Here is a 26,018-nt window from a genome sequence, read left to right as displayed (position 1 = left end):
CTTTTCCAAATCCCAGAGCCAGGAGGCTTATAAGATGATAAGGGCAAATGACTATCTGTGGAGTGGAAAGCATATATTTTAGATGGAGTAAGTGCACATTTATCACTAAGGAATTATTTATTAAAAATAAATAATAATAAAAGCAGCTAAATTAAAAGATCACATTTAGCATTAGGTATCTTTCTTATAAAAATGTCTAGAAAGATAAGAGCTACTTAGTATATATCTAAAAGTATTTATGTTCTGTCAAGTCTTCATGAATTCTAAGAGGATTTTCAGTATAAAATATTTAATTTCAAGCAAAATGGTAATGCATATTAATTTCATTGTTATCAAATAATTATTTATAATACTGTACAAATAGTTAAAATTGTTTAAAAACCCAGTCACTTAAAATACATAGAAACCCAGTATATGTTATGTGCTTGTATACAACAAATTATTTTGATACTAATTTTGGTTCAGTAGTGAATAATTTAGTAGCCTACTACAACTCTCTATTAAGGAGAATGTTTTGATACATAAAGCTGTGCATATAATTGTAAGACAGGCATCACTGTATTTCCTAAAAAAGAATCAACATGTTGCTTCACAGTATGAAAGTTATATGACTTACTTGTAATAACGGTACATTTGTAATAATGCATTTGAAATTTATGTTAATAGACACTTATGGAAGAAAGTTACATAATTGGTAACAGTTACATAATAGTTAGGTATTTTATTATTTTTTTCTTAAAAGAATTACTTTGACTACAGTGTGGAAAATTATTTTTAGTGTAACAGGTGGAACAGTGAGAGTAGGAAGGAAACACTTGTGGTAGTCCGTAGTGAGGGTGGATAGCGTGTTAGTGGTAGTAATATACAAACATAAATGTCAGATGTATAAAATATTTAGGAGGTAAAACTGATTTCATTATGTATCTGATACAGGAGATGAAAGAGGGAAAGTATGGTGAATGATTTCCAGGCTGGCTTGTAACTAGATGGAAGACAGTGGTCTCTCTGTTGGAGGAGCTACTGAAAAAAACTAAGTTATATTAGAAGGACATGAGTTTGGTTGGCAGGATGAATCTGAAGAGTTTCTATGGCTATGTATCCCAGCTGTGGCTCAACATGATCATCAAATGAGAAGCTTTTAAAACAAAAACCTCTAAATATTCTGATTTAATTTTTTCTGAGATAGATCCCACATGTCGATTTTTAAAAGCCCATAAGTGATTTCATTGTTAGTCCCCTTGGAGAATCACAGACTAGGGAAGTCAAATGTAAATAACTGGATGTTGTACGAATGTAAACTTTCATACATACAGTTTTAAGTATTAAATTCTGTAGAAAAAACATTTGAATATTAAAATATGGAAAAAGAGATTCTGAAAGATTTATGGTAATAAAAACCCTTTTTCTAATAAGGAACCATAATATTTACCTGGAATTTAAATCAATATATTCATTTTTTTTTTTGCCCTAAAAGATGTCAGTATTAGTTTTTCAAAATATTTTTCTCCGTTAGTAATATTGAATATTGTGATTCATTTTACATAAATATCTGAGCATAGAAATGTTATTCTCTTCTGGCTTAAATGTTTTCTGTTTTAACTCCTAAGTCTTTTTTCTTAGATTTTTCTTAGTATCTTCGTACTCTTCCTTTTCTTTCTTCATTAATGCTTTGAATAATTTTAAAATATTTCTTATAGCCCTATCATTTCCTATAATGTTATTAGTAGATTCATAAATAAGCTATTGTTTCATAAATGAATTTTATATCAGTTACTGTTTTTGGAAATGCTTAACTTTACTCAGAATGACTTTTGTCAGATATTCTGTATTCAAAGAATGCCATAATATTTGCTATCAATGATAGTTGAAAACTAGTTTCCACATTTAATAAAAGAAATCTAATAGTTCTCATGCTTTGGATAAAATAATGTATCTTGCCAATGGAGTTAAATTACTTCATTTTGTTTTATCCATAAGTTCACCAATTATTTAATTAAATTAATAAATAAGTTAATATTATATCAGTTGGAAACCATAACAATCCCATTAAATAATAATCAGGAATTTATGACCGTCGAATGAATTGCTATGCGATTGTAACTTTTGATCATATCTATATGATATATATACATATTGTACATATTGCACACATTATAATTCTTTAGAACTTTATATATAATATAACTATATATATAAAATATTTTAGAACATTATAAATGTATATGTATGTATATACATATTTATTAATAAGTAGGAGAAAACAGATTGCTTAGAATGCTATTTATTGGACATAATGCATATAGATCTGTTTTATAAACTAACATAAATGATTATGAAGGCAAAGGTGAGAGGCTGTGTCATTGTCACTTGTGCATCCCTAGTGAAGAGTGCACGGCACAAAGGAGGTACAGAGTAAGTACCCTCTCTATTATACAAGGGTTGAGGACTAACTTACCAGTAGAATTTTATACTAATATGATACCATCAACATGAGTTTCAAATACAATTAATTCTTATTTTTTCCATTCAAAACTGACCCAAATTTTGGCATAAAAATAAGTATCTACTAAAAAATGAGTTTCTTTTCTACAGTGTGTACCTGTAATGATTTACCTGCCTTTATGGATCACAAAATATAATACTGCTCTTATGAATACTTCACATGCCAATACCTTATGGATCAAAATGTAACTCAACTGACATAATTTCTGAAAGGTCTATATGACTTTTTTCATGCTTCTCATTAATACATTGTGATGCTAAGTCATTGGCAATGCAAATTCTTCATCATAAAATGAAAGAAAGATTAAATTGAATAAAAATGCAGTGTTAACTTTTAAAACCCATGTTTTAAAAATAAACATTCCACTGACATTTATGAGGCATCAAATAAAATAGTCTCAGGAGGATCATCATAAATGTGACTTCACAGGAGTTAAAGTCATAAATTCCTTTCCAAACATTTGTGAGGCAAAAAAAATAGAAGGTAGTATTTGAGAAGGCTGGAAATTTTTGTGTGACAAGAATTTCTGATTTTTCTTTTTTCAATATACTCCATTATAAAGAAATAACAAGTTGAATTTTTACCTCAAACAGAAACAAAACTCCTATCAATATGAAGACATGTTTATTATGCTGCATTCAAATAATTTAGTTCCATGATAGGAAGCTTTCTCAACATCAAACAGTATTTTCAAAGCTTCTTGTTTCTCTATGACGGTCATTTAATATTGACGAACACCAACATGTGAATACCAGTCGCCCTTCTCCATTCATTCAGCATTTTCTAACAATGGCCAATGAAGGTTCATGAATGCCTAGGACAGTACCTTAGATCAGCCTTAGGCACTCTGTGAAAGGTCACTCTGAAATTTTTAAAGCCTTGATCATTATGTATATGACTTTTCAGTGAAATGTAATGGGTTTTGATGGCTCTGAACAAACTGACATTTAATCTTACTGACTGCTTATTAAAAACATGCATTTTTCAAAAATATAATTGTTATGCCTGTAGCTTCATAGGATTAGGACCTAAAAATTAGGACCTAAAAATTAAATGTATTTTTATCAATTCTTACTTTAGATATAGCATCATGATTTCAGTTTTGTTAGGAAAGCCTATCTACATTATTATACTTTTAAAAGAATACTTTTGATCTATTCTGTGTGTTTATTCACCCAAATGAATTCTATTATCACCTTATCAATTTACATTGAAAAATTACATTAACTTTGACATATTAATTTGTTAAGGATGAAATCTTCAGAATTTCAGAGCTTCAAGTTTAGAAAGATATATTTCTCCATTGATTTAGGTCTTATTTTATGTCTCCATTAATATTTTAACATTACCTTAATATAATTCCTAGATATTTGTTTTTAATTTATTCCTAAATATTGTTAATTGTGTTATTTTAACAAAGTATTTTTCTCATTATACTTTGCCATGAGGTTTTTCAGTTATGAAAAATAAAACTGATTTATATGCATTTACCTAGTTTCTTTTATCAGGTCACAATACATTTTTTAGTTTTATTAGTTTTCTTTTTGGTTTCTTTTTTTTGGATTTTCTAGGTAAAAATGCCATAACTTCTGAAAGCAATGATAAGTTTATTTTTAAACTCATATCTTCTCTGTCTTTCACTGTCTCTCTCTCTCTCTCTCTCTCTCTCTCTCTCTATATATATATATATATATGACCTTCTCTGATTTTTAAATGAGAGAACAGTATCCAATAAGATTTAAAAACATTGTCATTTGTAGCAACATGGATGGACCTGGAGATTATTATACTAAGTGAAGTAAGTCAGACAGAGAAAGACAAGTGTCATATGATATGGCTTATATGCGGAATCTAAAATAAACTGATACAAATTAACTTATTTATGAAACAGAAACACTCACAGACTTAGAGACTGAACTTGTGGTTACCAGGAGGAAAGGGTGGGGAGGAGGGATAGATCGGGAGTTTGGGGCTGACATGTACACGCTACTATATTTAAAACAGATAACCAACAAGGACCTACTGTATAGCTCAGGGAACTCTGCTCAACATTCTGTGATAACCTAAATGGGAAAATAATTTGAAAAAGAATAGATACTCATATATGTATAACTGAATCACTTTGCTGTACACCTGAAACTAACACAACATTGTTAATCTACTCTACTCCATAATGAAATAAAAATGAAAAAAAAAAGAAACAAGAGACATATCAAAAAATAAAAAATAAAAATCCTGTCATTCCTGACTATAATTTTGTTGTTTATTTATTGCTCCATAACTAATCACCCCAAAAGTTAGTGGCTTAAACCTTAAAAAAATCATTTAATTACTTCTCACAATCTCTATGGGTCGGGAATTCAAGAAGGCCTTGGCTAGGTATTTCTCGCTTGGGGTCTCCAGTGTAGCTGTAGTCAGATGTTGGCTGGCAGGAGCTGGATGGGGGTGGGAGGGGGATCAGTTAGATGGGGGCTGGCCAGTTTTCACTATCTTTTCTTATAGCCCTCCTTGTCATCTCTGACAAGGCTGGTTTGGGCTTCCTCTAGGTATCACGTCCTCAGAGCACTTAGCTTGCTTACTTGACACCTGAAGCTTCAAGAGTGAATATTCCAGACAGCAAGGCAGAAATTTTAATACCTTTCATGACCTAGCCATGAAAGCCAGAGTTCATCATTTCCAAAGTACTCCATTTGCTGACCAATCAAAAGCTCATTTATATTCAAGGGAAGGAAGATAGATTCCACCTCGATGGGGTGGTTGTCATAACTGGGAGCCACACTCAAAAAATATAACTTCTAGCATTTTATAAGATTTTTTGCTCTTTTCTTTGAATACTCTTTATAATACTGAGGTAACTTTATTGTTTTAAGTTTATTTGAATATTTCATTACTTTTAATTAGAATGTATATTTTTTAAATTTTTTATCAGCATCTGTCTATGTGATAAATATGTTTATTTCATTCCAAGAAAATATTATGTTTGCCTTATGCCAGACTCCATAATGGATCCTGGGTATATAGAGATGAATCAGGCAAGGTCTGTTGCATCTCAGTTGATCTCATCTCAATTGTCTCTATAACCACAAACCTACTGTCGGCCAGAGTCCTGCCTGACTATCTACACTTTGCTGAGTGTTTTCTCATACCTAGTCTACTCCCACCTTCTCTTCTCAAAACCTCAAGACTCCCAGTCCCAACCCTCAGTTAAAAATCTTGGTTTACCTACACTGTTGCATTTATCAGCAATTCTTTTCTCTTTATTGCTGAGTAGTATTCCGTTGTTCCACAGTTTATTTCTCTAGTCTCCTGGGCTAGGCTGTTTTTTTTTGCTATTATCCATAAAACTGCTATGAAAAACAAAAAAAAATCTTGGCTTCTATTTCACTGAAAAACAAAACAAAACTTTTTATTATTTGTCAGTAGGCGTACGCAGTATCATTTTATCACAAAATATTCCCATATAAGCCCTGCCCCCATATTGTTTTCCCTCCAGTAACAACGGGTGAATTCTTTCTGCTGCTCACTTTTCTTCTTCATTTCTCTACTAGATTCCATCCCTCAACCTACTCAAAAATTATGATCCTCCAATTAATTCCACTCTTTCCTACATTATGAAATTATTTTCTTTTCTAATGGATCCTTCCTATCAGAATAGAAATACAGTATGGCATCTCCCATTTTTAAATAAAATTCTATAAATCCATGTGTTCTTCCATTTGCTGCTCTGATTCTCTTTATAGAGAAACACTGAAGGCCTTTATTAAAAGTTTTGCCTTTCTCTGATCCATTCACCTTTGGACCCACAGAAATATGTATTTTTCTCCATAGATGGCTAAAGCTGTTTTGTCTAGGTCAGCAATACGTTGCCGAATTCAACAGTCATTCTTAGTTCTCATCTTAACTTCACTGCAGTATTTGATACAGTGATCAATTTCTTGAAAGATTTTCTGCACAATTTAGACTCAGGAGTGGATTTATTTCTCATTAACTTATTTTGTCTTATGATCTACTTAAAAATGCAGGAGCTTAATCTTTTTGTGTGTAAGCTCCTAAACTTATTTGATAAACGATAATACTAAATTGAATATCAGGGACAGAACAATCCTTATGAACAGATGCATTTAAAACAAAACATGTTTATACTTAAACCTAAAATGTAGTTAATATTCAGAATCCTCCTTTTTTTTAAGAAGCAAGATCTACTTATCAATATTCTGTAGGAAAATTCTGAACACAGACTGATAATTTCCTCTACATTTATTTTCCAAAAAAAAAAAAAAATCAAAATTAATCAATCCTTACATATGTCAGAATGCTGTATAAACACACATATACACACTTAAACATATGCATGCATATATAGGTATTCACATATTTATTTAGCTTTTTCTTTGTGTGTGTGCAATGCTTTTGTTAAAATTTGGTTTCATGTAAAATACCACTTCATAAAATCAGTTAAGAAGCTTTCTATGAATATCTCTAATCTTGATTAATTTCATTAATATAGAATTACTTGTTCTTAGAGATAAGTTAGCACTCCCCCATTTGCGTTCCAGTTGGGAACAAAAGGATTAGGAGTCGTCCTGTAATCCATTCTCTCCCTTTATCAGGGACAGCCAGAGAAAATAAGAAAGATGATATAGTCAAATCCCCTTATAAGATGCTAACGATACACCTCCTGGAAAACATATAATGTTATTTCCTAGTGGAGAGTTATTATCTGGTCTGTCTAGGTTAGATTATGTTAAACCAACCCAGTAACTATGGATTTATGGGGCATGGATCCCTGAAATTTTCATGTAAGTGATGTAATTATTAGAGTAGACAATGGAGGTGTCTTATGACTGAGCTAGACCCCTTTTGTGTAGCAAGGACTACCTGTCTCACTCAGTGACTTCAGATGTTAAATCCAGGCCAGAAACCATTCACATAAGGCAAGAAAGGACCTGGGAGGTGGCACTGAAATCCTGAACTCCTTTGTGCTTTCCATTTGCCTTGAAATTACTCATATAAATAAAATTATTAGAAGGCTTGGAATTGGTAACATTTCTGCTTCTGGTATGTCTGATTTGACAATCTGGCACTTTCTGTTATTTTACCATTCCTGATGTCCACTTTTAATTTTGATATAATTGCAAGTCTTAAGAAAAGTACAAGATAGTGCAAGGAACTCCTGTATACCCTTTAACCAGAATTATTTATATTTTGCCCCATTCTCTCTTTCTCTGTAGAATTATGTATATAAATACCCACATATATTTTTTATGCTATACCTTTACACACATATATAGTTTATGTTATGTGTTAAAATTAAATACAAAATGAAGACCAGACTTGAAAAGTCCCTGAGCAGACAAGACCAATTATGCCATATAAGAAAAGTTAATTTAGCTTATTTTGCAAAATAAGTGAAACTTAAGTTGCTTCGTATAAATGCCTCTGAAAATCATAAAAAAAACTTAAGCTCTTCTCCGAAATTGGCATGAGGTAACATTTTAAACCAATTCCCTATCATTATGAAAACTCTATTCTACAACCAGTCGTTATAAAGAATAAGCAGCCTCTGCAGTCTCACTATATAAGCTGATCTATAACAATCTACCTCTGAGACTCATACCACTGTTGGTTTAGTGCTCCCAGTCAGCAAGCTGCTTTTATGTGCACAAAAAACTCTTAGTAATTAATGTGTTATTAATCTGGTGGTCTTAATTTTGCTTTTTCTGGTAGCACCAGATACTGCAGTACCGCAGACAGACACCAGTGGGAAGAAGAGAATATGAGCTCTATAGGTAGGCCAATTTTACTGAGCCCTTTTCTTTTGTTTCTTCTCCTTTGTGCTTAGTCCAGTTTCATTTGCTCATAGGGTGCCATGTACGGGGAGGTCTTGCCCCCGTCTTCAAAGCAAAGATCCTCGAGCAAAAAGCTATGCCCGATACCTCAGGTCACAGAAGTGCTGTGGAGACACTGCAATTCAACATGGCGGGGCCATGTCACCTTGACTGTTTTAAATGAATATTCTTCATTACTCTATTTCCTCTGTTGGAAAATTAGCTACCCCTTTTGCATCATTTTCCCCCTACTAGGTGTTAGGATATTCATCCCTAATTTAGTCTACTTTAGAGTTAATTTTTACCCAGTAATTTGAAATATAAGTACCTCATGAAAGTCTATTTCCATTTACCTTCTGACACTTTGTGCTATTTTTGTCATACATGTCATATCTACATCTATCTATACAATATAAATATATAAATATATTATAATGTATATTACAGACACTAAGTTTTTCAGGGCAGATAATAGTGATTTAAAACTATTAAATTTTATTAGGAAAAAATACAAATTAGAAAAAAGAAGGAACTAATTTACTCATAAGAAACAATGTTTAAATGCTCTTCACAATATAAATTCCAATTAATCTGTGGTTAATATTTACAATTTATCTATATACGGAACATAACATAATTAAAGCTCTACCAAATAATGAAAATGTTTACAACTTAGATACTACAAATACAGTGTTAAATTTGACAGAAGGTTGAAGTGAGAAGGATGGGAAAAAGTGGTGTGTTATATTGGGGTGTTAACACATAGCACATGGAGATCAGCTGGGTGCTTTGTGTCCACCTAGTAGGGTGGGATAGGGAGGGTGGGAGGGAGGCTCAAGAGGGAGGGGATATGGGGATATATGTATATGTATAGCTGATTCACTTTGTTATACAGCAGAAACTAACACACCATTGTAAAGCAATTATACTCCAATAAAGATTAGAAAAAAGAAGTGATTAGTGATACTTATTGAATTTAATGTGATAAGACATAAATCCAAACAAAGAATGAATTATCAAGCTTTTTGTTTCTCAGAAGAGATCATGGAAGCTGGAGGTAAGTGTTTATCTTTCAACACTTATCATTTTTAGCGAGAGATTGATAGATATTACCTCAATTAGGCAAATCAGAAAATAGAAGCATAAGGACAATATTTACACCTTTGAAAATGAACACCAGTAACACTGAAGAGAAAATGGATTACAAATGAGTTACCTCTAGTAGTAGAGCTGGAAATAGGGAAACACTGGGGAGGAGACTGTTGATTCTCATGGCTTGTTACTGATTTTTCAAAAACTCTTGCCACGTATTTGCATTGGTTTTCTATCACTACTGTAACAAATTGCCACAAATTTAGGGACCTGAAACAACACAAACTTCTTACCTTCTACGTCTGTGGTTTAGAAGTCCAACACACAACCCAGTGGAGTAAAATTAAGATGTTGGCAGGGTTGTATTCCTCCCGGAGGTTCTAGGGAAGGATCCTGTTTCCTTGCCTTTTCCAGCTTCTACAGGCCACCCATCTTCCTTGACTCATAGCACCCTTCCTACATCTTCAAAGCCAACCATGTTGTATCCCTCCAACCATCCTTCTGCGGTTGTAATTCCTTCTAACTCTCCCATTCGGCCTCCCTCTTCCACTTTTAAGGGCCCTTGTGATACATTGGCTCCACCTGGGTAATCCGGGCTACTGTTCTTATTTTAAAGTCAGGTGGTTAGCAGCTTTTATTCACCCTTTCCGTGTAAACTAACATACTCACAAGGGGATAGGATGTGAGCATCTTTCAGCAGGCCACTATTTTGCCTACCATAGTTTTAGTACTTCATGTGAATTTAAAAATAATGATATGAAAATAATTTGCTTCATTAATAATAAATTCACACATAACTGTTCTTAGCTTATCGCAGTATTTCTTAAAGTATGGTCTGCATCATGCAAATCACCTGCATCAAAAATCAACTGTAGTGTATCACGCTCCTGGGGCCACACCCAACTTTAACGGATGAGAACTTGGAGGATGGGTTCCAGTATTTTGGATTTTAACAAGAATCTTACATAATTTTAACACACAGCACATCAAAGTTTGAAGTGTACGGGTTCAGCCCACTGAGAAAGAGTTAAGGAAATGGTATCAGCTGAGGGATGTAAGCGGTAATGGGGCACAAACTAACTTGAACTATTTGTCCTTCAACAGGCAGCTCAGAATAGAAGAGCTTAACATTTAACCAGTACCAAGATACTATTTCCTGGAAGAATACAGTGAATAATAAAGAGATTCAAACAGAAAGGACATGCAATGTCCTACACATAATACATTATTTCTAAAATGTTTAATAAACGAATCTTGAATGATGAACTAACCATTTAAAAAGCAAAAATAAAACAAACAAAATGTATTCTGGGGAAGCCTGAAGATTCAAGAGAGAGAAATCTGAATAACTAGAGAAACAATTGATCCCAGTATAAATTAGTAACAAGGTATATAATTTTTTCTGAAAATTATTTGCTACTTTTTAACTTTATAATATACATTTTACTTAGTATATGTAGAAACTTATGCTAAATAATTTGTGTCATATAAAATATATATGTGTTTTAATTTATAAAAAGGAGCTGGTGAACATTTTAAATAGTAATATTCCTGTTTCCTCCTTTCTTGTTTATGCATGAAAAGCCTGGCCACAGTAACTATACTTAATAACAATCATTAATCACCTACTGGCAGACACTAGCAATAAAAGCAGAGTACATGGGAGGAATTTCACAGTGACACTGGAATAGTCCTGGAACTTCAAGTTCTTTGAAGTGATGGAAAAGTTCATAAAGACATTGAACGCAGAAAAGTAAAAATGCAACTTTAAAATGCTACCAAGTCATAAAGGAAATGTGTTTCTTCATTTATCCTTCTGGCTCTCTGCATCTCTGTTGCAGAATTTGTAATGGCTTTAAGTTAGTGCCTCTGTGACCAACTCTAATTTTTCCCCCTTAACTGTTATATGCTTAAGGGCAGAGACTATATAATGTATTTTGTGTGTGTGTGTGTTTGTGTTTGTGTGTGTGACTCTAGTGCCCAGCAGAGAACCCAGCATTTAATGGATGTTGAAGAAAGGTCTGTAGCATGTTCGTGAGAGACAAAAAGAAAGGGCACAAAGGCTAATTTTTAAAAGCTCTTTCTAAAATGACTTTCTTTTTCAAGAATAGATTTCATTTACTTAACCAAGGCAGCTGTATGTTCTCATTTGTTGGTTTGTTTAGTTGTCACTATTTCCCACCACAAATATTGCAAATTAATTGAAGGCATATATTAATAATTGTATAAATGCAAGAGGAATATTTTTCTCATACAGTTTTTTTCTTATACGGCTTACAAAGCATTGAGAATTTTACTTCAATAACTCATTAAATTAATAGATTATTTTAATGGTATAGACTCATATTAAAGAAGCCAATATATTACTAAGTAGGATTACCCGAAAGAAGCCTAATCCTGCAAATACATTTCCAGGGAGGCAAAAAATCATAATGCTCAGAATTTTAGAAAGAGATTATTAGGAGTTCATGGTCCTAATAATCTGTAGATAATACGATTTTCTTGAAATCTATGTATTACAATGCATTGATTGAAAATAATATTTTCTTATATTTAAGTTTACACAATACTTTTAAAAATAATCAGATGTGTGGATAGCACAAGGAACTCTACTCATAACTACCCTTTGAATGTACAAAGTTAGCTCAATCTCAGCAAACTTCAAGTTTTCCTATGATTTTCCCCACCAAACCTGTCTATCTTCCAATATTCAATATCTCTGTAAATGACCCATCACTCCACCATTCTGCAGGCCAGAAACCAAGACTTGTTCTTGACCTCATGCTTCACACCCAATCTGCTCCTGAACCCATCAATTGTACCTCCAAAATACTCTCTCAGACTTACAGTTATTCTCTATTTTTATTACCATCATTATCCTAATTCAATTTTTAAATAACTTTGACCTGAACTACTTTATTTCCTCATATACTGGTCTTTCTCCCTCTACATTTGACCCCTACTAATCCAGCCACAGCCAGAATAATCTCACCAAAACACTAATCTAGTCTTGTCTGTGGTGATCCTCCTAGATCTCTTCTCCTAGGGTAAAGCAATTGTTTATTTTTCTATGCATTTGCATGTTAAAATAATTAAAATAATATGATGGATATGCATATAGACTATCGGCCTTTATTTGTTTGTATTTACATAGTATTCTGTGTTGAGCATTTTGAGGACATTATAATTTTTACAAAAAGCTATTAGTGATGGCAATGTTGATTATAATATTTGCTAACTTTAATTGAATGGCTTACATGTGCTAATGCAACTAATACTCCCAACAAACCCATGAATGAGGAACTATTATGATCTACACTTATAGATGAGAAAAGCAAGAAAAATACAGACATTCAGTGCTTTCCCAGAGTTAATGAAGAGGCCAGGATGTGAACCCAGTCCAGAGCCTGAGCTACAGTACTTGTTCAGTTTTTATGTGTGTAATAATAAATAAAGACTTCTTGGGGGAAAAGAAAAAACTTACCATGTGAAGTTGTTTTGTAAATATTTTTATTATTCAATTTTAAAACTCATCTTTTTATTATTAGTAGTTATTTAATTATAAATGACTCTGAAACACTGTGACCCCTTGCAAGTCCTTCCCTTACAAACTGAAACATTCTTATTCATAAAATGCTTATTTCCAAGCTATTAAAGTCAATTAAAAAAAAATCCATTTTCCTATCCTGGAAGTAGAATAATGGAAATAGGCTTAACACCTCAGGGCAGGCTGTGGTTACAACCACATTAATCAATCTGCACAAAAGTACATCCAACTCTTGGTCTTATAAATCCTATTCCAGAGACACTTGTCACCTGCGAAGAAAGGTGAACATTCTCCCCTACCTTGTGCTGTTGTCACAGTGATCGAGACAAGGGGTCAGGTTGCATTATAAGGCACTGCTGCGCTGGCGTTTGGTGTGCTGTAGAGGCCACTCTTGGCTCGGTTCTGGAACAGTGATATCTGAGACATAGGTATGTATCACTAAATCACCCAAAATATAACTTGCATTTTTTAGCATCACTGTTATTATATGTCTTCTCACTACAGTTTTATCACAAATATAGAGGAAGACTTGTCTCACAATTACCATCTTCCTTTTCTTCTATGCTTTGTTGTACATCTAGCTGACTTCATGAAGTCTTGCTCCAAAATAATGTGTTTTCTTCCTGAATATTCTACATTCTGCTGTTTTCAAATTATTTCAACTAAAAGTTGGTGAGGAAAGAGGTTACAGGATGAAGGAAATTCTGCTCAGACCACGTATAATCCATGAAGGTGATGCAATCTTGAATTGCAGGGACAGTGTTTCTTCATTTTGCTGATACTTGATACAATTTATTCTCTACATATGCATATGTTTTCTCAGCTTTTTCTATTTTCTGGGAGCTAAACCCACAGCTCTGCAGGAAATATGCTATTCCTGGTAGAGATTCATTACTACTACCTTAGGTGGATCACTTGAGCTATTCATGGCTTCTTTCCTTCTCGCAGGGTCCAGGTATCAAGTGGGAAATTTAACCTCCTTTCTCAGGCTGGGAGGAAACTGTGTACTTAAGAGTTGCCAGTCTCTTCATTTCTAGGCAAGCTATTTTCCAAAAAGGAAATACATAGGACCACTTCCTGAGATATACATTCTGTTGCCAGCACATCAAGCAGAACTTTTGGTTGTCAGGTTCCCCACTGACTCAACAAATTTACTTTGTTGATTTCAGAGGGAGAGGCTGAAAATTGATGAATCCAATATGTAAAAAAATATATTTTTAAAGTTACCAGGATGATACTTTTTGTCTGTCTTTTTAAAATCATTATATTCAGTTTTTGTTTGTTTCGTTTTAAGGGGGGAAGAGGACACATCTATTCTCCCTCATTTTTTGATTTTTATGTAAAATTAAAGGAGGGACAAAATTTGTTCCGTCTATGTTTTAACTTGGCAAAATGAATCTGCCTTGTCTGGGATTTGATATACCATTGGCTAAAAGAGAGCCACTTTAAATTAAAGTTCAGAGAGTGAAATTCAGGAGTTTAGATTCTTAGATCCTAGTCCTTGAAGACATATCACTTCACAAAAGGCAATTTTTCCGTATTTGTAATGAGAGATTCATCATTTAATGTGAGGCAACTTTTCAATGAAGACGATATGAATGTTATTTAAGTCAGAATATTAGCTACAATAATGCACTGTACAAGCTAGAAAATGACAGAAATTATAAACAGACTAAACTTGCTCTGATTTACTACTGACAGGAAGATTCAGACACCCCTATAATGGGACTTTTCAATCTGAGAATTGCAATTCGTTAGACAGGAGAGTTGGGTACAGAATGAAAATTTGTAATGCTAAGGAGAGGAAAGTAGGGGAATTGAAAGTCATTCATCATTGTAACACTTCCCTGTAGACTAAGCAGAGATAAAGGATTCTGTTCACATAAGAATTTCCAGTTTTTGAAAAGCTAAGTTGTTTCTCTTCTACAATATTATATTGGAACTCATGAAGTGTTTGCAGATAAAAGTGATAGAGTTTAGGAGTTTATGAAAAATAGTTCCTGTGATTGCCCACAAGTGAATTCTGCACTGTAAAAACGAATAATATGAGGAAATAGTTTCTTACAATGTCAACAAATATTTATCTCACATGTGATCCACGTGACCACAGAAAACTGTGTCAAGATATGAAATAATGTTAGCCCACGTAGCAAATTTATGAAGTACACATCATTTATGTAGTAAACTGTGGCTTCCCTTTGCCATTCCATGAATATGTTTCCTTGTTTTATATTTTTAAGTTGTGTTTCTGTTTCCCACTGAACAGGGTTCTCTGTATTAATTTAGACTCAGAAGTCAAGAGGTCAAATTTTAAAATTTCTTTTTGTTCAATATACGTTTACCTTGTGCAACCATACTCACATTTGCCGTTCATGCTTTGGCATAAGCAGTCTATGATTGATGAACTTTTAATTTTTAAGCAACCCATCTGTGGAAATGAACTGTGAGGGTCATGGATATCCTAGAATCCTTACTGAAATTGTGTGCAATTTAAAATTCTTTGGAAGTCATTAAATTAGAGAAGCCTTCAAATTCACACATATACGCACGCACACACACACACACAGGCCAAAATTCAACTAGTTCACAAAAAGAAACACTAGACAAGAAAGACTGATTAGCTGGATTCTGATTTCCTTTTAGCTTAAAGTGCACAGCTCACTGCTGATTTATAGCAAAGGCAGTTTCACAATCTCATTACATCGACACATCTTTTATGGTAAATAAGTAAGTATAAAATTTAAGTTGGTCTTGTTGTCAAAGAAAGATAGTGTTTATATCTGTTATATACTGGAGTTTTGTTTCTAAAATCAGTATGGCTAGTTGACAGATAGAGATCTTAGACTGAAAGACTTAGTTTTGATTTTCAACTACATCTCAGAAGACAAGAGAGAAGTGTTGGCAAGGATGTGAACAAAAGAGAATTTCTGTACATTGTTGGTGGGAGTGTAAATTGTTAGAGTGACTATGTAAATCAATATGGAGATTACTCAAAGAACTAAAAATAGAACGGCCATGTGACCCAATAATCCTTCTGGGTATAATCAAATGACATGAGATCAGTACTCTGAAGAGATATCTGTGTTCCTATGTTCACTATAGCATCACTCACAATAGCTAAGATGTGGAAACAACCTAAATGTCTGTCAATGGATGAATGGATAAAGAAAATATTTTTATATATAGTATGCTATATAATGCTACATTAAATTAAACATATATGTATATAATATTATTTAGTCTTAAAAAAGAAGGCTATCCTGCCATCTGTGACAACATGGATGGTCCTGAGGAAATTATGCTAAGTAAAATAAGCCAGATACAGAAAGAAAAAAACTGCATGATCTCACTTATATGTGGAATCAAAAAAGGCAAATACACAGAATCAGAGAGTAGAATTGTGGTTACCAGGAGCAGGGAGGTTGGGGAAATGAGGAAAGGGTCAAAGGGTACAAGCGCAGTTATTTAGGATAAATAAGTCTAGAGATCTAATGTACAACATGGTGACTACTGTTACTAATACTGTATTGAATACTGGAAGTTTGCTAAGAGAGTAGATTTTGGGTGTTCTTATCACACATAAACACACACAAAAATGGTAACTGTGGTGAGGAGATAGTATGTTAGCTTGACCATAGTAATTATTTTACTATGTGTATGCATATATATAATTATCATGTTGTACACCTAAAGTACACACAATTTTTATTAAAAAATAAAATTAAAAAAATAAGGCAAGCCTTTCCACTCCAACCATTCGAAAACATCCCTGTGATTTCCCTGGCATGACATTCTTCTCCAAGGTTGAACCACATTCCTAAATTACTTTCTTCCTGTTTTATTCTTCAACCTTAGATGGCTGATCACTCTATTCTTAACTTGCCTGATTTCAGTCCAATGTTTAAATGATGTTTTCAAATGCAAAATAGCTATAAGTATTTGTATACTTAACCATTTCAGGAATGCTAGGACATATTAAGAGAGCATTTGTAACACACATCTGCTTATAAAAACATATGAGGAACTGTCATTTTATTTTGTACATTACAAGGTGTTTCTCATAACCCTACAAGATAAAAGACAGTCAAACTGATACTTAGACAAGTGGGAGGAGCACAACATTCATTTTGGTGCCCCAAATTACTAACCACCATTTAAATGATAAACTGTAATCTGCAGTAGAACATAAAAAGTTTAAGATACTTGATATGCAATGCAATATGAGATACAGAATGCAGAACCACGATCTTGTATTCAGGCTTTTAAATGTTCAGATTTGCTTGATAATGCATACTTCGTCTTTAGATTCCTTATTTATTCAACTAATATTTATTCAGTGCTTGTCATAGGAGAGACACTGCCCAGGGTTAGAGATAAAACAATGAACAAAAGGTAGAAAGTTTTTGGCTTCAATAAGTTTATACACCAGCAACCAGCAAAGGAAATGAACCAATAAATAGGTCATTCATATAAGGCATCATGACAGTTGTGACCAAAGTGGTAGAGATTGCCCTAGAAGTGCACAATCAGGGGTGTGGGTGGGGAGGACACCCTGATTTGGGGAGTAAAGAAGGCCTCTGATTGGAAGTGTTCTTAAAAGAGAGGTTGAGAATGAGCCAAGACTAGCCTAATAGTCTTCTAGTGTAAAGGAGGTAAGAAGGCCTGCAAGTGAAAAGATAAACACTTCTTTAAGGAACCAAAATTATTTAGGACTACACATTAACGTTCATGTGAACAAATTAAGTTTTGTGAGTTTATTTCTTTTGTATGTACTGGCCAGTATCTGTATCAGCTGTGTGATGCTAGGCCACAGTTTTTGCATTGATTTCTTACCTTTAAATAAACTAATGCATACTTAAATAGATACATTAAAAAATAGCAAAATGGAGACAACAAGAGTATAACAGCAGTACATATTTCATAGGAATATTTTGAGTAATAAATGTGTTAATATACATAATTCACTTAGAACCTGCTATGTGATACTTGACATATAAATATTAGATATTGTTTCCTTATTTAGTATTTTAATATTACTACTATTAAGTATTACTCTGATTGGTGGGGGGGGGGTAACTACAAGATAGAGGAGTGACAATATTAGCTGTGAATGTTACTAAAATCAGTGAGTCTGTAGTGTGAAAAATAAATTAGAGGACAATGATTAGGAGTTTCTCATAATCTTGATGTGGGTGGATGGTGACCTGGAGTGGAACAGTAGTGAGCTGACAAAGAAAATGAACAAATTTAATAATTCTTCATAATAAGAATTATTATACGTAGATTTTGGTGACTGAACGTGATATAAACTGTCATCTTTAGGTGCTTAACTGAAGATGGGGCAGTGACAGTTATTAAAATGGAGAGGACTGGCAGAGGACGACATGTGTAATGGAAAGATGATTGTTTCAGTCCACTGAGCCTGCTGAAACAAAATACCATACACTGGGTGGCTTATCAACAGCTGAAGTTTATTGCTCATAATTCTGGAGGCTGGAAGTCCAAGGTCAGGATGCAGTCTAATTGGGTTCTAGTGAGAGCCCTCTTCCTGGTTGAAGATTACTTCTGGCTGCGTCCTCCCATGGTGGAAGAGGGAGGGAGCTTTCAGGGGTCTCTTTCATAAAGACACTAATACAATTCATGAGGGCTCCACCCTCAAGACCCAAGCACCTCCCAAAGAGGCTCCACCTCCTAATACCATTACACTGGGCATTAGGATTTCACATATGAGTTTGGAGGGGGGCATAAACATTCAAACCATATCAATGATGAAGTCAATTTTGATATAGACATTTGTACAAACTATGAAGCATATATATATATATAAATATTTATTTATATATATGTGTATGAGAGACTATTTCAAGAATGATGTATTATCCAAAACTGTCAAATTAGAAAAGTCAAGCAAATTAGAAGTAGGAAAACCTTTGGATTCAGCAAGCATAGTTTCACTGTGTGATATCTAGACTTAATGAATTTAGAGATGAATTTCTCCTTGGTTCTAAAGCAGAAATAAGAGAAATTTCCACAACTAGAGTGGCATATGGAAGAAAAGACAAGGTCTTCATACAGAATGGGATAACTTCATGTATATTTAAATGCCAATGAGTAGAATAAAATGAAAGACACATACTGAATATCATAGAGAACAAGGAATAACCAAAGGTGTAGTGCTAACAGGTAGAAATTCATGCATAGACAGGGAGATGTACCTTTATTGGGAGAATGGGCACTACTTTCATTGTAACATGAGGGAAGTAGAAAGGGATGGTGCAGAAAACAACAAAGTTTTCTTGGCTAGAAGATTGTCTTTCTGTCTGCTATAAAAACTATCTTATCCGTATTGCTTGGGTGACCATCACAACTCCTATACAATATCCATGAAGACAGAAAGGAATAAAAAGTATTGGACAATTGAAACCATAATATTTTGAAATTAAAATAGATGGATTAGAAACAAAGATGTTCGGTTCATCATTCTACATTAATCATGTAGGATTTAGAGGCAGGATTAGTGATAAATTGTGGAAGTGCTTAGCAATCTGACAATTACACCTTTAGGGCTTAATGAAATAAAAAGAGCGTATAGTACCTACTGGTTTTATCTGGCTACTCCACTCCTGCAACACCCAAGATTTATTCAGGCCCAAAATGAAGAGAGTCTAAGGTATTCAGCATCCATTAGTTCATGATCAAGACTCATAATATTGATAATCTTGTGGTTTGCTTGCATTTTTCCCCCTCCATGTTGTAAGAGGAGAGGAGTTGCAAACATGTCTTTAATAGTATTGCATATCCTATACAAGTTTTGGATTTATATGTGAGAGATAAGGCTCACTGATGAATTTTAAATAGATTATATATATATGTATATACATATATATAGTCTATTTATTTGCACTTTCGGCAAATTTATCAACTATCTTGGCCATATAATTTGAGAACCAAGCTTAAGAAGTGCTGGGGAAATTCCTGGTCTCTTTCTGTCAGCCTCATCCTATGACTCTTCATGGCCAGGAGTGGACTATAAAGTCTGGAAATCCCATTCAGAACCAATAGAAGGAAAAACCACTTCTGATAAACTAACCTTGCTCTTTACCTGAGAATATATATATATATAGAAGACAAATGGAAACAATCAAGGGAAAAGTACATGGATTTGACAAGGAAAGAATTACTGTGGGTCAAATCAAGGAAGTGAAAATGAAAATGAAGAAGAGGGGGTGAAATTAAAGGATATTTATAAGAAGGCATCGACACAATGAGGTTTCTGATTCATTGCGATGGCAGTGATACATACAAAGAAAATACTCTTGTCAGTATATCCACAATTTCATGTAATCCCTGTGGAAAAGTGCTCATTGCTAATTGTAAAAGAATAGGTTTAACATAATCTTCAAAGAAGTCAGGCACTTTCCTCATCTACAACATGATAATGTGATTTAGTTCTTGCTTGATCTTACGTGGTCTACCTACAATTCATCATAAAATAATATACTGTCAGGGTCACTCGGTATGAGTGCTGTGGTGTCTTCAATTTGTAATTAACAACATGAAAGAGAGCACTATATAATATGTTTTGTGACTTTTACAAAGACTTGAATAATAAAAAAATTAACAGAAGGGCAGTACACATAAAATACTTAAAATAGATCCTGTGCCCATATATTATGGGAAAATTAATTGTTCACCTTATAACATAAATATCTTTTACACTATCTAAACCTTACTTATAAGATAATGACACTCTAGGGAAGATATTCTGCCTCACTGCCCTTTGTGAAGAAAATGGCTTATTTGAATTTCAATAGAAGATACTTTTAAAAAACTTTTATTTTGTTCGAATAAATCTTTACAGTATAATTTAACTTAATTGTTCTCCTGTCATTCATCAACTACTTATGTTGAACTCATATTGTTTATGATGTCAGCAGAAATTAAATTATACCCTTGTGTTCAGTTGGGAATCATTTTTTAAAAAAATAATCTGACATCAGAAAGTAAAAATCTTTTTCTAATATATGATAATTGTAGTTCATTATGAAAATGGAACAAACTGCTAACATTTCCATTTCAGAAAAAAAAAGAATAGTATGTGAGAGCTCAACTGATTTATTAAAATAATGCGTTTGAAAGGGGAAATTACCATAAACTTGCCATAAAATCTCCAGTAAAATCATAATCAAGTCAAAGTAGATTATAAATATACAGTTTGACCTGTTACTATTGTCAGAAACACCCCAATCCATAAAACAATCTCAAAATATTAATATATTTTCTTTGAAAATTTGTAAAGAGTATTCTGTCTTGCTCTAGACAAAGTACTTCAAAGCTTAACTGATGAGTCCAATATTAAGCAAATTTAACCCAAACACCCACTTTTTCATTTTAAAATCAGTATTTGCTCATTCTCCTTCAATGATCCCAAAGGAGCAATCAACCAGTTTCCATTAAAGCTGAATGAATTTACAGCCTGCTCTTGCAAATAGCTGAAGACATTTACAATCATATGCTATTTTGTCAGTTGGGATATGATTTGTACTTAACTGTCACTCATACAGAAGATGCTATGTTGGCAATATATAGAACATGATAAATATGTAGGTATTTATCAACAAAAACATTATAGACCAAAACATCATGCTGTCCAAAAAGGAAGTACATTTCTCTTTGTGAAATATAAGATACGTTTTGATTACAAATTAATGCCTCTTATATTTTTCCCATTTTTTTTTCTTGTTGTTCTGGCTTCCAACAGCATTTGACCTCAACTACAGGCTCCCAAACACCAACTGCCAGTCTCTCTCTTGGATAGCTATCAGGTGTTGTCTTTTGAAATGCTCGTCTTCCCCCATCCAACCGGAGAGAGTAATTTTGGCAAATATATCAACTATCTTGGCCATATAATTTGAAAACCAAGCTTAAGAAGTGCTGGGGAAACTCCTGGTCTCTTTCTGTCAGCCTCATCCTATGACTCTTCATGGCCAGGAGTGGACTATAAGATCTGGAAATCCCATTCAGAACCAATAGAAGGAAAAACCACTTCTGATAAACTAACCTTGTTCTTTACCTGAGAGAACAGAATATTCTTGTAAGTTTTGTCTTAGGTTAGAACTATCCAACCTTTTTCTACCTTTTAAAAATTAGTATTCAATGTATTCAACTTAAAAACAAAAATAATTAACCCATTCCTCCACTCCCCACACCTTGCCTCTGGCAACCACCAATCTGTTCTCTGTATCTATGAGCTTGTTTTTTGTTTTTTTTTTAATATATATATTCACATATAAGAGAAATCATATGGTATTCGTCTTTCTCTGTCTGACTTATTTCACTTAGCATAATGCCCTCAAGTTCTATGTTGTCCCAAATGGCAAGAATTCATTCTTTTTGTGGCTGAATTATATACATTCCACAATTTCTTTATCCATTTATCTATTGATAAAAACTTGAATTGTTTTCATATCTTGGCTGTCATAAATACTGCTGTAATGAACATAGGTGTGCATATATCTTTTCAAATCAGTGTTCTTGTGTGTGTGTGTGTGTGTGTGTGTTCGTGTGTGTATTTTTTCAGATCGATGCCTAGAAATTGACTTGCCGAATCAAATGGTAGTTCTATATCTATATCAAATAATTGCATCAAAAAGAATAAAATAGCTAGGAATAACTTTAACCAAGGAGGTAAAAGACATGCATATTGAAAATGACAAGACATTAATAAAATAAATTGAAATTGACACAAATAAATGAAAAGAGATGAATTGGAAGAATTAATGTTGCTAAAATGTCTATATTACCCAAAGTAATATATAGATCCAATGCAATCTCTATCAGAATTAATGGCATTTGTCACATGGGTAGCACATACAATCCTAAAATGTGTATGGAAAAAATCAATAGATACACTTGGGCTGCTTCCATATTTTGGCTATTGTGAATAATGCTGCCATGAATACGGGTGCACAAATATCTCTTTAAGACTCCATTTACAACTATAGTATTTTGAGTATATTCCCAGAAATGAAATTGTTGTATCATAAGGTGATTCCATATTTAATTATTTAAGGAGTCACCATGTTGTTTTCCATAGCTTCTCTACCATTTCACATTCCCACCAACAGTTCATAAGAGTTCTATTTTTTCCACATCCTCAAAAACACTTGTTATTTCTGCTTTTTAAAAATAGTAGACATCCTAAAAAGTATGAAGTAGTATATCATTGTAGTTTTGGTTTGCATTTCCCTAATGACTAGTGACTGTTGAATATCTTTTCATGTGCTTATTGGTCATTTGTACATCTCCTCTGGAGAACTGTCTATTTAAGTCCTTTGCCCATTCTTGAATTGGGTTGTTTCTGTTTTTGTTGTTGAATTTTAGGTGTTCTCTGTACATTTCATATACTAACCATTTATCAGATATGTGATTTGCAAATATTTTCTGCCATTCCGTGTGTTCCCTTTTTAACTCTGTCGATAGTATCATTTGATGCACAATTATTAAAAATAATTTTATGAAGTCTATTTTTTTTGCCTAATGCCTTTGATATCATATTCAAGAAATCATTGCCAATTCCAATCCTGTGAAGTTTCATTCTTTGTTTTATAGTTTTAGCTTTTATATTTAGATCTTTGATCCATTTTGAATTTTTTGTATATTGTATTAGGTAAACATCCAACTTTATTCTTTTTGCATGTGAATATCCAACTTTCCTAGCACCATCTGTTGCAAAGACTGTCCTCTCTCCATTGAATGGTCTAGCATCCTTGTCAAAAATTATTTGAACATATATGTTAGGGTTCATTTCTGGGTTCCTTGTTATAATCCACTGGTCTATAGTTGTCTTTATGTCAGTACTACACTGTTTGGATTACTATAGTTTTGTAGTAAGTTTTGAAATTAGAAAGTGTCAGTCCACCAGCTTTGTTCTTCTTTTTCAAGCTTGTTTTGGCTATTCTGGTTTCCTTCACATTCTATATACATTTTAGGATGGGTTTTTCTATTTCCATAAAAAAATATCATTAGGGTTTTGATATGCATTGCACTGAATCTATACAATGCTTTGGGTAGTACTGACTTCTTAATATTTAGTCTTCCAATGCATGAACACAGGCTGTGTTTCCATTTATTTATATCTTCTTTAATTTCTTTCAGCAGTTTTTCATACTTTTCATTGTACTTGCTGTATACCTCTGTGGTTAAGTTTATTATTCACCTCCTTGACTAAGTATTCAATATTTTATTCTATTTGATTCTGTTAAAATTAGAATTGTTTTCTTAATTTTCTTTTTATATTGTTCATTGTTATTATTTAGAAATGAAATGCAACTGATGTCATTGTGTGTTGACTTTGTATTCTGCTACTTTGCTGAATTTATTATTTCTAATAGTTTTTATGTGTGGGATCTTTAGGTTTTCTACATTAAGATCATATTGTCTATGAACAGATATAATTAATTTTACTTTTTAAATTTAGAAGTCTTTTTTTTTCTTTTTCTTTTTTTAATTAATTAATTTTTTTTTTGGCTGCATTGGGTCTTTGTTGCTGCATGCAGGCTTTCTTTAGCTGTGGCGAGTGGTAGCTACTCTTCATTGTGGTGCACGTGCTTCACATTGCAGTGGCTTCTCTTGTTGCAGAGCACGGGGCTCTAGGCGTGTGGGCTTCCGTAGTTGTGACTTGTGGGCTTTAGAGCACAGGCTCAGTAGTTGTGGTTCACAGGCTTAGTTTCTCTGCAGCATGTGGGATCTTCCTGGAGCAGGGTTCGAACCTGTGTCCCCTGCATTGGCAGATGGATTCTTAACCACAGTGCCACCAGGGAAGTCCCTTATTTCTTTTTCTTGCTTAATTGCTTTAGCTAGAACTTTCAGGACTATATTGAATAGAGGTGGTGACAGTGGACATTCTTCCTTTGTTGCCAGTGTTAGAGGAAGAGCTCTCAGACTTTCACTGTTGAATGTGACTCACTGTGAATTTTTCATAGATAGCTTTTATTATGTTGAGGTAGCTTCATTCTGTTCCTTCTTTGTTGTGTATTTTTATTATGAAAGAATGTTGAATTTTGTCAAATGTTTTTTCTACACCAATTGAGAAGATCATGTAGATCCTTTCCCTTTATTCTGTAAATATGGTATATTACATTAATAGATTTTTGTATGTTGAGATATCTTTGCATTCCAGAAATAAATCCCACCTGGGCATGGTGTATAATCCCTCTAATATCCTGCTGGATTCAACTGACAATTTTTGCATCAATATTCATAAGAGATGTTGATCTGTAATTTTATTTCCTTGTAATGTCTTGGTCTAGCTTTGGTGTTAGGTTAATGCTGGCCTCAAAGAATGAGTTAAAAAGTTTTCTCTCCTCTTCAATATTTTTGAAAGAGTTTGAATAGGATTGTTGATAGTTCCTCCTCAAATATTTGGTAGAATTCATCAATGAAACAATCTGGTGAATCCAGGGCTTTTCTTTGTGGGGGAATTTTGATTACTGATTCAATCATCTTACCATTTATAGGTCTAGTCATATTTTCTATTTACTCATTATTTAATCTTAGTAGGTTTTGTGATTTTAAGAATTTATTCATTTCATCTAGGCTATCCAATTTTTTTGGTGTACAATTGTTACACCATTCTTTTATAATCCTTTTTATTTCTATAAATTTGGTAGTAATGTCCTACTTTCATTTCAGATATTAGTAATTTGATTCCTCTCTCTCTTTTTTCCTTTTTTTTTTTTTTGGTCTATATAGCTAGCTAAATGTTTGTCAATTTTGTTGATCTTTCTAAGAACCATCTTTTGGTTATATTGATTTTCTCTATCATTTTTCTATTCTCTCATTAATCTCCACTTTAATCTTTATTATTTTCTTTCCTTGCTAGCTTTGTATTTAGTTTGTTCTTTTTCTAGTTCCTTAAGTTGTAAAGTTAGATTGTTAATTTGAGATCTTTCTTGTTTTTTACAGTAAGCATTTATAACTACAAAGTTCCCCTTCATACTGTTTTTGCTGTATCCCATAAGTTTTGGTATACAGACATACCTCATTT

This window comes from Balaenoptera acutorostrata, chromosome 1 (genome assembly GCF_949987535.1).
Source record: "Balaenoptera acutorostrata chromosome 1, mBalAcu1.1, whole genome shotgun sequence".
Lineage (NCBI taxonomy): Eukaryota > Metazoa > Chordata > Mammalia > Artiodactyla > Balaenopteridae > Balaenoptera > Balaenoptera acutorostrata.
This window is presented reverse-complemented; position numbering follows the sequence as displayed.